The following is a 14,877-nucleotide window of genomic DNA, read 5'->3' on the forward strand; positions in this document are numbered from 1 at the left end:
AATTTTTTTTGACCTCAAAATGTCATAAAAAACGTCATAGTATAGTAAGGCGTCAAAATCGGCCAAAAAAAGTCAAAAATTTTTTTGACCTCAAAATGTCATAAAAAACGTCATAGTATAGTAAGGCGTCAAAATCGGCCAAGAAAAGTCAAAATTTTTTTTGACCTCAAAATGTCATAAAAAACGTCATAGTATAGTAAGGCGTCAAAATCGGCCAAAAAAAGTCAAATTTTTTTTTACCTCAAAATGTCATAAAAAACGTCATAGTATAGTAAGGCGTTTTTTTTCGGACAAAAAAATTCAAAATTTTTTTTGACCTCAAAATGTCATAAAAAACGTCATAGTATAGTAAGGCGTCAAAATCGGCCAAAAAAAGTCAAAAATTTTTTTGACCTCAAAATGTCATAAAAAACGTCATAGTATAGTAAGGCGTCAAAATCGGCCAAAAAAAGCCAAAATTTTTTTTTGACCTCAAAATGTCATAAAAAACGTCATAGTATAGTAAGGCGTTTTTTTCGGCCAAAAAAATTCAAATTTTTTTTTGACCTCAAAATGTCATAAAAAACGTCACAGTATAGTAAGGCGTTTTTTTCGGCCAAAAAAAGTCAAAATTTTTTTTGACCTCAAAATGTCATAAAAAACGTCATAGTATAGTAAGGCGTCAAAATCGGCCAAAAAAAGTCAAATTTTTTTTGACCTCAAAATGTCATAAAAAACGTCATAGTATAGTAAGGCGTTTTTTTCGGCCAAAAAAATTCAAAATTTTTTTTGACCTCAAAATGTCATAAAAAACGTCATAGTATAGTAAGGCGTCAAAATCGGCCAAAAAAAGTCAAAAATTTTTTTGACCTCAAAATGTCATAAAAAACGTCATAGTATAGTAAGGCGTCAAAATCGGCCAAAAAAAGCCAAAATTTTTTTTTGACCTCAAAATGTCATAAAAAACGTCATAGTATAGTAAGGCGTTTTTTTCGGCCAAAAAAATTCAAATTTTTTTTTGACCTCAAAATGTCATAAAAAACGTCACAGTATAGTAAGGCGTTTTTTTCGGCCAAAAAAAGTCAAAATTTTTTTTGACCTCAAAATGTCATAAAAATCGTCATAGTATAGTAAGGCGTCAAAATCGGCCAAAAAAAGTCAATTTTTTTTTTGACCTCAAAATGTCATAAAAAACGTCATAGTATAGTAAGGCGTCAAAATCGGCCAAAAAAAGTCAAAAATTTTTTTGACCTCAAAATGTCATAAAAAACGTCATAGTATAGTAAGGCGTCAAAATCGGCCAAAAAAAGTCAAAATTTTTTTTGACCTCAAAATGTCATAAAAAACGTCATAGTATAGTAAGGCGTCAAAATCGGCCAAAAAAAGTCAAAAATTTTTTTGACCTCAAAATGTCATAAAAAACGTCATAGTATAGTAAGGCGTCAAAATCGGCCAAGAAAAGTCAAAATTTTTTTTGACCTCAAAATGTCATAAAAAACGTCATAGTATAGTAAGGCGTCAAAATCGGCCAAAAAAAGTCAAATTTTTTTTGACCTCAAAATGTCATAAAAAACGTCATAGTATAGTAAGGCGTTTTTTTCGGCCAAAAAAATTCAAAATTTTTTTTGACCTCAAAATGTCATAAAAAACGTCATAGTATAGTAAGGCGTCAAAATCGGCCAAAAAAAGTCAAAAATTTTTTTGACCTCAAAATGTCATAAAAAACGTCATAGTATAGTAAGGCGTCAAAATCGGCCAAAAAAAGCCAAAATTTTTTTTTGACCTCAAAATGTCATAAAAAACGTCATAGTATAGTAAGGCGTTTTTTTCGGCCAAAAAAATTCAAATTTTTTTTTGACCTCAAAATGTCATAAAAAACGTCACAGTATAGTAAGGCGTTTTTTTCGGCCAAAAAAAGTCAAAAAATTTTTTGACCTCAAAATGTCATAAAAAACGTCATAGTATAGTAAGGCATTTTTTTCGGCCAAAAAAAGTCAAAATTTTTTTTGACCTCAAAATGTCATAAAAAAACGTCATAGTATAGTAAGGCGTCAAAATCGGCCAAGAAAAGTCAAAATTTTTTTTGACCTCAAAATGTCATAAAAAACGTCATAGTATAGTAAGGCGTCAAAATCGGCCAAAAAAAGTCAAAATTTTTTTTGACCTCAAAATGTCATAAAAATCGTCATAGTATAGTAAGGCGTCAAAATCGGCCAAAAAAAGTCAATTTTTTTTTTGACCTCAAAATGTCATAAAAAACGTCATAGTATAGTAAGGCGTTTTTTTCGGCCAAAAAAATTCAAATTTTTTTTTGACCTCAAAATGTCATAAAAAACGTCACAGTATAGTAAGGTGTTTTTTTCGGCCAAAAAAAGTCAGAATTTTTTTTGACCTCAAAATGTCATAAAAATCGTCATAGTATAGTAAGGCGTCAAAATCGGACAAAAAAAGTCAAAATTTTTTTTGACCTCAAAATGTCATAAAAAACGTCATAGTATAGTAAGGCGTCAAAATCGGCCAAAAAAAGTCAAAATTTTTTTTGACCTCAAAATGTCATAAAAATCGTCATAGTATAGTAAGGCGTCAAAATCGGACAAAAAAAGTCAAAATTTTTTTTGACCTCAAAATGTCATAAAAAACGTCATAGTATAGTAAGGCGTCAAAATCGGCCAAAAAAAGTCAAAATTTTTTTTGACCTCAAAATGTCATAAAAAACGTCATAGTATAGTAAGGCGTCAAAATCGGCCAAAAAAAGTCAAAATTTTTTTTGACCTCAAAATGTCATAAAAATCGTCATAGTATAGTAAGGCGTCAAAATCGGCCAAAAAAAGTCAAAAATTTTTTTGACCTCAAAATGTCATAAAAATCGTCATAGTATAGTAAGGCCTCAAAATCGGCCAAAAAAAGTCAAAATTTTTTTTGACCTCAAAATGTCATAAAAAACGTCATAGTATAGTAAGGCGTTTTTTTCCGCCAAAAAAATTCAAAATTTTTTTTGACCTCAAAATGTCATAAAAATCGTCATAGTATAGTAAGGCGTCAAAATCGGCCAAAAAAAGTCAAAAATTTTTTTTGACCTCAAAATGTCATAAAAAACGTCATAGTATAGTAAGGCGTCAAAATCGGCCAAAAAAAGTCAAAATTTTTTTTGACCTCAAAATGTCATAAAAAACGTCATAGTATAGTAAGGCGTCAAAATCGGCCAAGAAAAGTCAAAAATGTCATAAAAAACGTCATAGTATAGTAAGGCGTCAAAATCGGCCAAAAAAAGTCAAAATTTTTTTTGACCTCAAAATGTCATAAAAAACGTCATAGTATAGTAAGGCGTCAAAATCGGCCAAAAAAAGTCAAAAATTTTTTTGACCTCAAAATGTCATAAAAAACGTCATAGTATAGTAAGGCGTCAAAATCGGCCAAGAAAAGTCAAAATTTTTTTTGACCTCAAAATGTCATAAAAAACGTCATAGTATAGTAAGGCGTCAAAATCGGCCAAAAAAAGTCAAATTTTTTTTTGACCTCAAAATGTCATAAAAAACGTCATAGTATAGTAAGACGTCAAAATCGGCCAAAAAAAGTCAAATTTTTTTTGACCTCAAAATGTCATAAAAAACGTCATAGTATAGTAAGGCGTCAAAATCGGCCAAAAAAAGTCAAAAATTTTTTTGACCTCAAAATGTCATAAAAAACGTCATAGTATAGTAAGGCGTCAAAATCGGCCAAAAAAAGTCAAAATTTTTTTTGACCTCAAAATGTCATAAAAAACGTCATAGTATAGTAAGGCGTCAAAATCGGCCAAAAAAAGTCAAAAATTTTTTTGACCTCAAAATGTCATAAAAAACGTCATAGTATAGTAAGGCGTCAAAATCGGCCAAGAAAAGTCAAAATTTTTTTTGACCTCAAAATGTCATAAAAAACGTCATAGTATAGTAAGGCGTCAAAATCGGCCAAAAAAAGTCAAATTTTTTTTGACCTCAAAATGTCATAAAAAACGTCATAGTATAGTAAGGCGTTTTTTTCGGCCAAAAAAATTCAAAATTTTTTTTGACCTCAAAATGTCATAAAAAACGTCATAGTATAGTAAGGCGTCAAAATCGGCCAAAAAAAGTCAAAAATTTTTTTGACCTCAAAATGTCATAAAAAACGTCATAGTATAGTAAGGCGTCAAAATCGGCCAAAAAAAGCCAAAATTTTTTTTTGACCTCAAAATGTCATAAAAAACGTCATAGTATAGTAAGGCGTTTTTTTCGGCCAAAAAAATTCAAATTTTTTTTTGACCTCAAAATGTCATAAAAAACGTCACAGTATAGTAAGGCGTTTTTTTCGGCCAAAAAAAGTCAAAAATTTTTTTGACCTCAAAATGTCATAAAAAACGTCATAGTATAGTAAGGCATTTTTTTCGGCCAAAAAAAGTCAAAATTTTTTTTGACCTCAAAATGTCATAAAAAAACGTCATAGTATAGTAAGGCGTCAAAATCGGCCAAGAAAAGTCAAAATTTTTTTTGACCTCAAAATGTCATAAAAAACGTCATAGTATAGTAAGGCGTCAAAATCGGCCAAAAAAAGTCAAAATTTTTTTTGACCTCAAAATGTCATAAAAAACGTCATAGTATAGTAAGGCGTCAAAATCGGCCAAAAAAAGTCAAAATTTTTTTTGACCTCAAAATGTCATAAAAAACGTCATAGTATAGTAAGGCGTCAAAATCGGCCAAAAAAAGTCAAAAATTTTTGTGACCTCAAAATGTCATAAAAAACGTCATAGTATAGTAAGGCGTCAAAATCGGCCAAGAAAAGTCAAAATTTTTTTTGACCTCAAAATGTCATAAAAAACGTCATAGTATAGTAAGGCGTCAAAATCGGCCAAAAAAAGTCAAATTTTTTTTTGACCTCAAAATGTCATAAAAAACGTCATAGTATAGTAAGACGTCAAAATCGGCCAAAAAAAGTCAAATTTTTTTTGACCTCAAAATGTCATAAAAAACGTCATAGTATAGTAAGGCGTCAAAATCGGCCAAAAAAAGTCAAAAAATTTTTTGACCTCAAAATGTCATAAAAAACGTCATAGTATAGTAAGGCGTCAAAATCGGCCAAAAAAAGTCAAATTTTTTTTTGACCTCAAAATGTCATAAAAAACGTCATAGTATAGTAAGGCGTCAAAATCGGCCAAAAAAAGTCAAAAATTTTTTTGACCTCAAAATGTCATAAAAAACGTCATAGTATAGTAAGGCGTCAAAATCGGCCAAGAAAAGTCAAAATTTTTTTTGACCTCAAAATGTCATAAAAAACGTCATAGTATAGTAAGGCGTCAAAATCGGCCAAAAAAAGTCAAATTTTTTTTGACCTCAAAATGTCATAAAAAACGTCATAGTATAGTAAGGCGTTTTTTTCGGCCAAAAAAATTCAAAATTTTTTTTGACCTCAAAATGTCATAAAAAACGTCATAGTATAGTAAGGCGTCAAAATCGGCCAAAAAAAGTCAAAAATTTTTTTGACCTCAAAATGTCATAAAAAACGTCATAGTATAGTAAGGCGTCAAAATCGGCCAAAAAAAGCCAAAATTTTTTTTTGACCTCAAAATGTCATAAAAAACGTCATAGTATAGTAAGGCGTTTTTTTCGGCCAAAAAAATTCAAATTTTTTTTTGACCTCAAAATGTCATAAAAAACGTCACAGTATAGTAAGGCGTTTTTTTCGGCCAAAAAAAGTCAAAAATTTTTTTGACCTCAAAATGTCATAAAAAACGTCATAGTATAGTAAGGCATTTTTTTCGGCCAAAAAAAGTCAAAATTTTTTTTGACCTCAAAATGTCATAAAAAAACGTCATAGTATAGTAAGGCGTCAAAATCGGCCAAGAAAAGTCAAAATTTTTTTTGACCTCAAAATGTCATAAAAAACGTCATAGTATAGTAAGGCGTCAAAATCGGCCAAAAAAAGTCAAAATTTTTTTTGACCTCAAAATGTCATAAAAAACGTCATAGTATAGTAAGGCGTCAAAATCGGCCAAAAAAAGTCAAATTTTTTTTTGACCTCAAAATGTCATAAAAAACGTCATAGTATAGTAAGGCGTTTTTTTCGGCCAAAAAAATTCAAATTTTTTTTTGACCTCAAAATGTCATAAAAAACGTCACAGTATAGTAAGGTGTTTTTTTCGGCCAAAAAAAGTCAGAATTTTTTTTGACCTCAAAATGTCATAAAAATCGTCATAGTATAGTAAGGCGTCAAAATCGGCCAAAAAAAGTCAATTTTTTTTTTGACCTCAAAATGTCATAAAAAACGTCATAGTATAGTAAGGCGTTTTTTTCGGCCAAAAAAATTCAAATTTTTTTTTGACCTCAAAATGTCATAAAAAACGTCACAGTATAGTAAGGTGTTTTTTTCGGCCAAAAAAAGTCAGAATTTTTTTTGACCTCAAAATGTCATAAAAATCGTCATAGTATAGTAAGGCGTCAAAATCGGACAAAAAAAGTCAAAATTTTTTTTGACCTCAAAATGTCATAAAAAACGTCATAGTATAGTAAGGCGTCAAAATCGGCCAAAAAAAGTCAAAATTTTTTTTGACCTCAAAATGTCATAAAAAACGTCATAGTATAGTAAGGCGTCAAAATCGGCCAAAAAAAGTCAAAATTTTTTTTGACCTCAAAATGTCATAAAAATCGTCATAGTATAGTAAGGCGTCAAAATCGGCCAAAAAAAGTCAAAATTTTTTTTGACCTCAAAATGTCATAAAAATCGTCATAGTATAGTAAGGCGTCAAAATCGGCCAAAAAAAGTCAAAATTTTTTTTGACCTCAAAATGTCATAAAAAACGTCATAGTATAGTAAGGCCTCAAAATCGGCCAAAAAAAGTCAAAATTTTTTTTGACCTCAAAATGTCATAAAAAACGTCATAGTATAGTAAAGCGTTTTTTTTCCGCCAAAAAAATTCAAAATTTTTTTTGACCTCAAAATGTCATAAAAATCGTCATAGTATAGTAAGGCGTCAAAATCGGCCAAAAAAAGTCAAAAATTTTTTTTGACCTCAAAATGTCATAAAAAACGTCATAGTATAGTAAGGCTTTTTTTTCGGCCCAAAAAAGTCAAAATTTTTTTTGACCTCAAAATGTCATAAAAATCGTCATAGTATAGTAAGGCGTTTTTTTCGGCCAAAAAAAGTCAAAATTTTTTTGACCTCAAAATGTCATAAAAAACGTCATAGTATAGTAAGGCGTCAAAATCGGCCAAAAAAAGTCAAAATTTTTTTTGACCTCAAAATGTCATAAAAAACGTCATAGTATAGTAAGGCGTCAAAATCGGCCAAAAAAAGTCAATTTTTTTTTTGACCTCAAAATGTCATAAAAAACGTCATAGTATAGTAAGGCGTTTTTTTCGGCCAAAAAAATTCAAATTTTTTTTTTACCTCAAAATGTCATAAAAAACGTCATAGTCCAAAAAAAAGTCAAAATTTTTTTTGACCTCAAAATGTCATAAAAAACGTCATAGTATAGTAAGGCGTCAAAATCGGCCAAAAAAAGTCAATTTTTTTTTTGACCTCAAAATGTCATAAAAAACGTCATAGTATAGTAAGGCGTTTTTTTCGGCCAAAAAAATTCAAATTTTTTTTTTACCTCAAAATGTCATAAAAAACGTCATAGTCCAAAAAAAAGTCAAAATTTTTTTTGACCTCAAAATGTCATAAAAAACGTCATAGTATAGTAAGGCGTCAAAATCGGCCAAAAAAAGTCAATTTTTTTTTTGACCTCAAAATGTCATAAAAAACGTCATAGTATAGTAAGGCGTTTTTTTCGGCCAAAAAAATTCAAATTTTTTTTTTACCTCAAAATGTCATAAAAAACGTCATAGTCCAAAAAAAAGTCAAAAATTTTTTTGACCTCAAAATGTCATAAAAAACGTCATAGTATAGTAAGGCGTCAAAATCGGCCAAAAAAAGTCAAAATTTTTTTTGACCTCAAAATGTCATAAAAAACGTCATAGTATAGTAAGGCGTCAAAATCGGCCAAAAAAATTCAAAATTTTTTTTGACCTCAAAATGTCATAAAAAACGTCATAGTATAGTAAGGCGTCAAAATCGGCCAAGAAAAGTCAAAATTTTTTTTGACCTCAAAATGTCATAAAAAACGTCATAGTATAGTAAGGCGTCAAAATCGGCCAAAAAAAGTCAAATTTTTTTTTGACCTCAAAATGTCATAAAAAACGTCATAGTATAGTAAGACGTCAAAATCGGCCAAAAAAAGTCAAATTTTTTTTGACCTCAAAATGTCATAAAAAACGTCATAGTATAGTAAGGCGTCAAAATCGGCCAAAAAAAGTCAAAAATTTTTTTGACCTCAAAATGTCATAAAAAACGTCATAGTATAGTAAGGCGTCAAAATCGGCCAAAAAAAGTCAAAATTTTTTTTGACCTCAAAATGTCATAAAAAACGTCATAGTATAGTAAGGCGTCAAAATCGGCCAAAAAAATTCAAAATTTTTTTTGACCTCAAAATGTCATAAAAAACGTCATAGTATAGTAAGGCGTCAAAATCGGCCAAGAAAAGTCAAAATTTTTTTTGACCTCAAAATGTCATAAAAAACGTCATAGTATAGTAAGGCGTCAAAATCGGCCAAAAAAAGTCAAATTTTTTTTTGACCTCAAAATGTCATAAAAAACGTCATAGTATAGTAAGACGTCAAAATCGGCCAAAAAAAGTCAAATTTTTTTTGACCTCAAAATGTCATAAAAAACGTCATAGTATAGTAAGGCGTCAAAATCGGCCAAAAAAAGTCAAAAATTTTTTTGACCTCAAAATGTCATAAAAAACGTCATAGTATAGTAAGGCGTTTTTTTCGGCCAAAAAAAGTCAAAATTTTTTTTGACCTCAAAATGTCATAAAAAACGTCATAGTATAGTAAGGCGTCAAAATCGGCCAAAAAAAGTCAAAATTCTTTTTGACCTCAAAATGTCATAAAAAACGTCATAGTATAATAAGGCGTCAAAATCGGCCAAAAAAAGCCAAAATTTTTTTTTGACCTCAAAATGTCATAAAAAACGTCACAGTATAGTAAGGCGTTTTTTTCGGCCAAAAAAAGTCAAAATTTTTTTTGACCTCAAAATGTCATAAAAAACGTCATAGTACAGTAAGGCGTCAAAATCGGCCAAAAAAAGGCAAAATTTTTTTTGACCTCAAAATGTCATAAAAAACGTCATAGTATAGTAAGGCGTTTTTTTCCGCCAAAAAAATTCAAAATTTTTTTTGACCTCAAAATGTCATAAAAATCGTCATAGTATAGTAAGGCGTCAAAATCGGCCAAAAAAAGTCAAAAAAATTTTTTGACCTCAAAATGTCATAAAAAACGTCATAGTATAGTAAGGCTTTTTTTTCGGCCCAAAAAAGTCAAAATTTTTTTTGACCTCAAAATGTCATAAAAATCGTCATAGTATAGTAAGGCGTCAAAATCGGCCAAAAAAAGTCAAAATTTTTTTGACCTCAAAATGTCATAAAAAACGTCATAGTATAGTAAGGCGTCAAAATCGGCCAAAAAAAGTCAAAATTTTTTTTGACCTCAAAATGTCATAAAAAACGTCATAGTATAGTAAGGCGTCAAAATCGGCCAAAAAAAGTCAAAATTTTTTTTGACCTCAAAATGTCATAAAAAACGTCATAGTATAGTAAGGCGTTTTTTTCGGCCAAAAAAATTCAAATTTTTTTTTTACCTCAAAATGTCATAAAAAACGTCATAGTCCAAAAAAAAGTCAAAAATTTTTTTGACCTCAAAATGTCATAAAAAACGTCATAGTATAGTAAGGCGTCAAAATCGGCCAAAAAAAGTCAAAATTTTTTTTGACCTCAAAATGTCATAAAAAACGTCATAGTATAGTAAGGCGTCAAAATCGGCCAAAAAAAGTCAAAATTTTTTTTGACCTCAAAATGTCATAAAAAACGTCATAGTATAGTAAGGCGTCAAAATCGGCCAAGAAAAGTCAAAATTTTTTTTGACCTCAAAATGTCATAAAAAACGTCATAGTATAGTAAGGCGTCAAAATCGGCCAAAAAAAGTCAAATTTTTTTTTGACCTCAAAATGTCATAAAAAACGTCATAGTATAGTAAGACGTCAAAATCGGCCAAAAAAAGTCAAATTTTTTTTGACCTCAAAATGTCATAAAAAACGTCATAGTATAGTAAGGCGTCAAAATCGGCCAAAAAAAGTCAAAAATTTTTTTGACCTCAAAATGTCATAAAAAACGTCATAGTATAGTAAGGCGTTTTTTTCGGCCAAAAAAATTCAAAATTTTTTTTGACCTCAAAATGTCATAAAAAACGTCATAGTATAGTAAGGCGTCAAAATCGGCCAAAAAAAGTCAAAATTTTTTTTGACCTCAAAATGTCATAAAAAACGTCATAGTATAGTAAGGCGTCAAAATCGGCCAAAAAAAGTCAAAAATTTTTTTGACCTCAAAATGTCATAAAAAACGTCATAGTATAGTAAGGCGTCAAAATCGGCCAAGAAAAGTCAAAATTTTTTTTGACCTCAAAATGTCATAAAAAACGTCATAGTATAGTAAGGCGTCAAAATCGGCCAAAAAAAGTCAAATTTTTTTTGACCTCAAAATGTCATAAAAAACGTCATAGTATAGTAAGGCGTTTTTTTCGGCCAAAAAAATTCAAAATTTTTTTTGACCTCAAAATGTCATAAAAAACGTCATAGTATAGTAAGGCGTCAAAATCGGCCAAAAAAAGTCAAAAAATTTTTTGACCTCAAAATGTCATAAAAAACGTCATAGTATAGTAAGGCGTCAAAATCGGCCAAAAAAAGCCAAAATTTTTTTTTGACCTCAAAATGTCATAAAAAACGTCACAGTATAGTAAGGCGTTTTTTTCGGCCAAAAAAATTCAAATTTTTTTTTGACCTCAAAATGTCATAAAAAACGTCACAGTATAGTAAGGCGTTTTTTTCGGCCAAAAAAAGTCAAAAATTTTTTTGACCTCAAAATGTCATAAAAAACGTCATAGTATAGTAAGGCGTTTTTTTCGGCCAAAAAAAGTCAAAATTTTTTTTGACCTCAAAATGTCATAAAAAAACGTCATAGTATAGTAAGGCGTCAAAATCGGCCAAGAAAAGTCAAAATTTTTTTTGACCTCAAAATGTCATAAAAAACGTCATAGTATAGTAAGGCGTCAAAATCGGCCAAAAAAAGTCAAAATTTTTTTTGACCTCAAAATGTCATAAAAAACGTCATAGTATAGTAAGGCGTCAAAATCGGCCAAGAAAAGTCAAAATTTTTTTTGACCTCAAAATGTCATAAAAAACGTCATAGTATAGTAAGGCGTCAAAATCGGCCAAAAAAAGTCAAATTTTTTTTTGACCTCAAAATGTCATAAAAAACGTCATAGTATAGTAAGACGTCAAAATCGGCCAAAAAAAGTCAAATTTTTTTTGACCTCAAAATGTCATAAAAAACGTCATAGTATAGTAAGGCGTCAAAATCGGCCAAAAAAAGTCAAAAATTTTTTTGACCTCAAAATGTCATAAAAAACGTCATAGTATAGTAAGGCGTTTTTTTCGGCCAAAAAAATTCAAAATTTTTTTTGACCTCAAAATGTCATAAAAAACGTCATAGTATAGTAAGGCGTCAAAATCGGCCAAAAAAAGTCAAAATTTTTTTTGACCTCAAAATGTCATAAAAAACGTCATAGTATAGTAAGGCGTCAAAATCGGCCAAAAAAAGTCAAAAATTTTTTTGACCTCAAAATGTCATAAAAAACGTCATAGTATAGTAAGGCGTCAAAATCGGCCAAGAAAAGTCAAAAATTTTTTTGACCTCAAAATGTCATAAAAAACGTCATAGTATAGTAAGGCGTCAAAATCGGCCAAAAAAAGTCAAATTTTTTTTGACCTCAAAATGTCATAAAAAACGTCATAGTATAGTAAGGCGTTTTTTTCGGCCAAAAAAATTCAAAATTTTTTTTGACCTCAAAATGTCATAAAAAACGTCATAGTATAGTAAGGCGTCAAAATCGGCCAAAAAAAGTCAAAAAATTTTTTGACCTCAAAATGTCATAAAAAACGTCATAGTATAGTAAGGCGTCAAAATCGGCCAAAAAAAGCCAAAATTTTTTTTTGACCTCAAAATGTCATAAAAAACGTCACAGTATAGTAAGGCGTTTTTTTCGGCCAAAAAAATTCAAATTTTTTTTTGACCTCAAAATGTCATAAAAAACGTCACAGTATAGTAAGGCGTTTTTTTTCGGCCAAAAAAAGTCAAAAATTTTTTTGACCTCAAAATGTCATAAAAAACGTCATAGTATAGTAAGGCGTTTTTTTTCGGCCAAAAAAAGTCAAAATTTTTTTTGACCTCAAAATGTCATAAAAAAACGTCATAGTATAGTAAGGCGTCAAAATCGGCCAAGAAAAGTCAAAATTTTTTTTGACCTCAAAATGTCATAAAAAACGTCATAGTATAGTAAGGCGTCAAAATCGGCCAAAAAAAGTCAAAATTTTTTTTGACCTCAAAATGTCATAAAAAACGTCATAGTATAGTAAGGCGTCAAAATCGGCCAAAAAAAGTCAAATTTTTTTTTGACCTCAAAATGTCATAAAAAACGTCATAGTATAGTAAGGCGTTTTTTTCGGCCAAAAAAATTCAAATTTTTTTTTGACCTCAAAATGTCATAAAAAACGTCACAGTATAGTAAGGTGTTTTTTTCGGCCAAAAAAAGTCAGAATTTTTTTTGACCTCAAAATGTCATAAAAATCGTCATAGTATAGTAAGGCGTCAAAATCGGCCAAAAAAAGTCAATTTTTTTTTTGACCTCAAAATGTCATAAAAAACGTCATAGTATAGTAAGGCGTTTTTTTCGGCCAAAAAAATTCAAATTTTTTTTTGACCTCAAAATGTCATAAAAAACGTCACAGTATAGTAAGGTGTTTTTTTCGGCCAAAAAAAGTCAGAATTTTTTTTGACCTCAAAATGTCATAAAAATCGTCATAGTATAGTAAGGCGTCAAAATCGGACAAAAAAAGTCAAAATTTTTTTTGACCTCAAAATGTCATAAAAAACGTCATAGTATAGTAAGGCGTCAAAATCGGCCAAAAAAAGTCAAAATTTTTTTTGACCTCAAAATGTCATAAAAAACGTCATAGTATAGTAAGGCGTCAAAATCGGCCAAAAAAAGTCAAATTTTTTTTGACCTCAAAATGTCATAAAAAACGTCATAGTATAGTAAGGCGTTTTTTTTCGGCCAAAAAAATTCAAAATTTTTTTTGACCTCAAAATGTCATAAAAAACGTCATAGTATAGTAAGGCGTCAAAATCGGCCAAAAAAAGTCAAAAATTTTTTTGACCTCAAAATGTCATAAAAAACGTCATAGTATAGTAAGGCGTCAAAATCGGCCACAAAAAGCCAAAATTTTTTTTTGACCTCAAAATGTCATAAAAAACGTCACAGTATAGTAAGGCGTTTTTTTCGGCCAAAAAAATTCAAATTTTTTTTTGACCTCAAAATGTCATAAAAAACGTCATAGTATAGTAAGGCATTTTTTTCGGCCAAAAAAAGTCAAAATTTTTTTTGACCTCAAAATGTCATAAAAAAACGTCATAGTATAGTAAGGCGTCAAAATCGGCCAAGAAAAGTCAAAATTTTTTTTGACCTCAAAATGTCATAAAAAACGTCATAGTATAGTAAGGCGTCAAAATCGGCCAAAAAAAGTCAAAATTTTTTTTGACCTCAAAATGTCATAAAAAACGTCATAGTATAGTAAGGCGTCAAAATCGGCCAAAAAAAGTCAAATTTTTTTTTGACCTCAAAATGTCATAAAAAACGTCATAGTATAGTAAGGCGTTTTTTTCGGCCAAAAAAATTCAAATTTTTTTTTGACCTCAAAATGTCATAAAAAACGTCACAGTATAGTAAGGTGTTTTTTTCGGCCAAAAAAAGTCAGAATTTTTTTTGACCTCAAAATGTCATAAAAATCGTCATAGTATAGTAAGGCGTCAAAATCGGCCAAAAAAAGTCAATTTTTTTTTTGACCTCAAAATGTCATAAAAAACGTCATAGTATAGTAAGGCGTTTTTTTCGGCCAAAAAAATTCAAATTTTTTTTTGACCTCAAAATGTCATAAAAAACGTCACAGTATAGTAAGGTGTTTTTTTCGGCCAAAAAAAGTCAGAATTTTTTTTGACCTCAAAATGTCATAAAAATCGTCATAGTATAGTAAGGCGTCAAAATCGGACAAAAAAAGTCAAAATTTTTTTTGACCTCAAAATGTCATAAAAAACGTCATAGTATAGTAAGGCGTCAAAATCGGCCAAAAAAAGTCAAAATTTTTTTTGACCTCAAAATGTCATAAAAAACGTCATAGTATAGTAAGGCGTCAAAATCGGCCAAAAAAAGTCAAAATTTTTTTTGACCTCAAAATGTCATAAAAATCGTCATAGTATAGTAAGGCGTCAAAATCGGCCAAAAAAAGTCAAAATTTTTTTTGACCTCAAAATGTCATAAAAATCGTCATAGTATAGTAAGGCGTCAAAATCGGCCAAAAAAAGTCAAAATTTTTTTTGACCTCAAAATGTCATAAAAATCGTCATAGTATAGTAAGGCGTCAAAATCGGCCAAAAAAAGTCAAAATTTTTTTTGACCTCAAAATGTCATAAAAAACGTCATAGTATAGTAAGGCCTCAAAATCGGCCAAAAAAAGTCAAAATTTTTTTTGACCTCAAAATGTCATAAAAAACGTCATAGTATAGTAAGGCGTTTTTTTCCGCCAAAAAAATTCAAAATTTTTTTTGACCTCAAAATGTCATAAAAATCGTCATAGTATAGTAAGGCGTCAAAATCGGCCAAAAAAAGTCAAAAATTTTTTTTGACCTCAAAATGTCATAAAAAACGTCATAGTATAGTAAGGCTTTTTTTTCGGCCCAAAAA

Source organism: Toxotes jaculatrix, chromosome 13, assembly GCF_017976425.1.
Source record: "Toxotes jaculatrix isolate fToxJac2 chromosome 13, fToxJac2.pri, whole genome shotgun sequence".
Classification (NCBI taxonomy): domain Eukaryota; kingdom Metazoa; phylum Chordata; class Actinopteri; family Toxotidae; genus Toxotes; species Toxotes jaculatrix.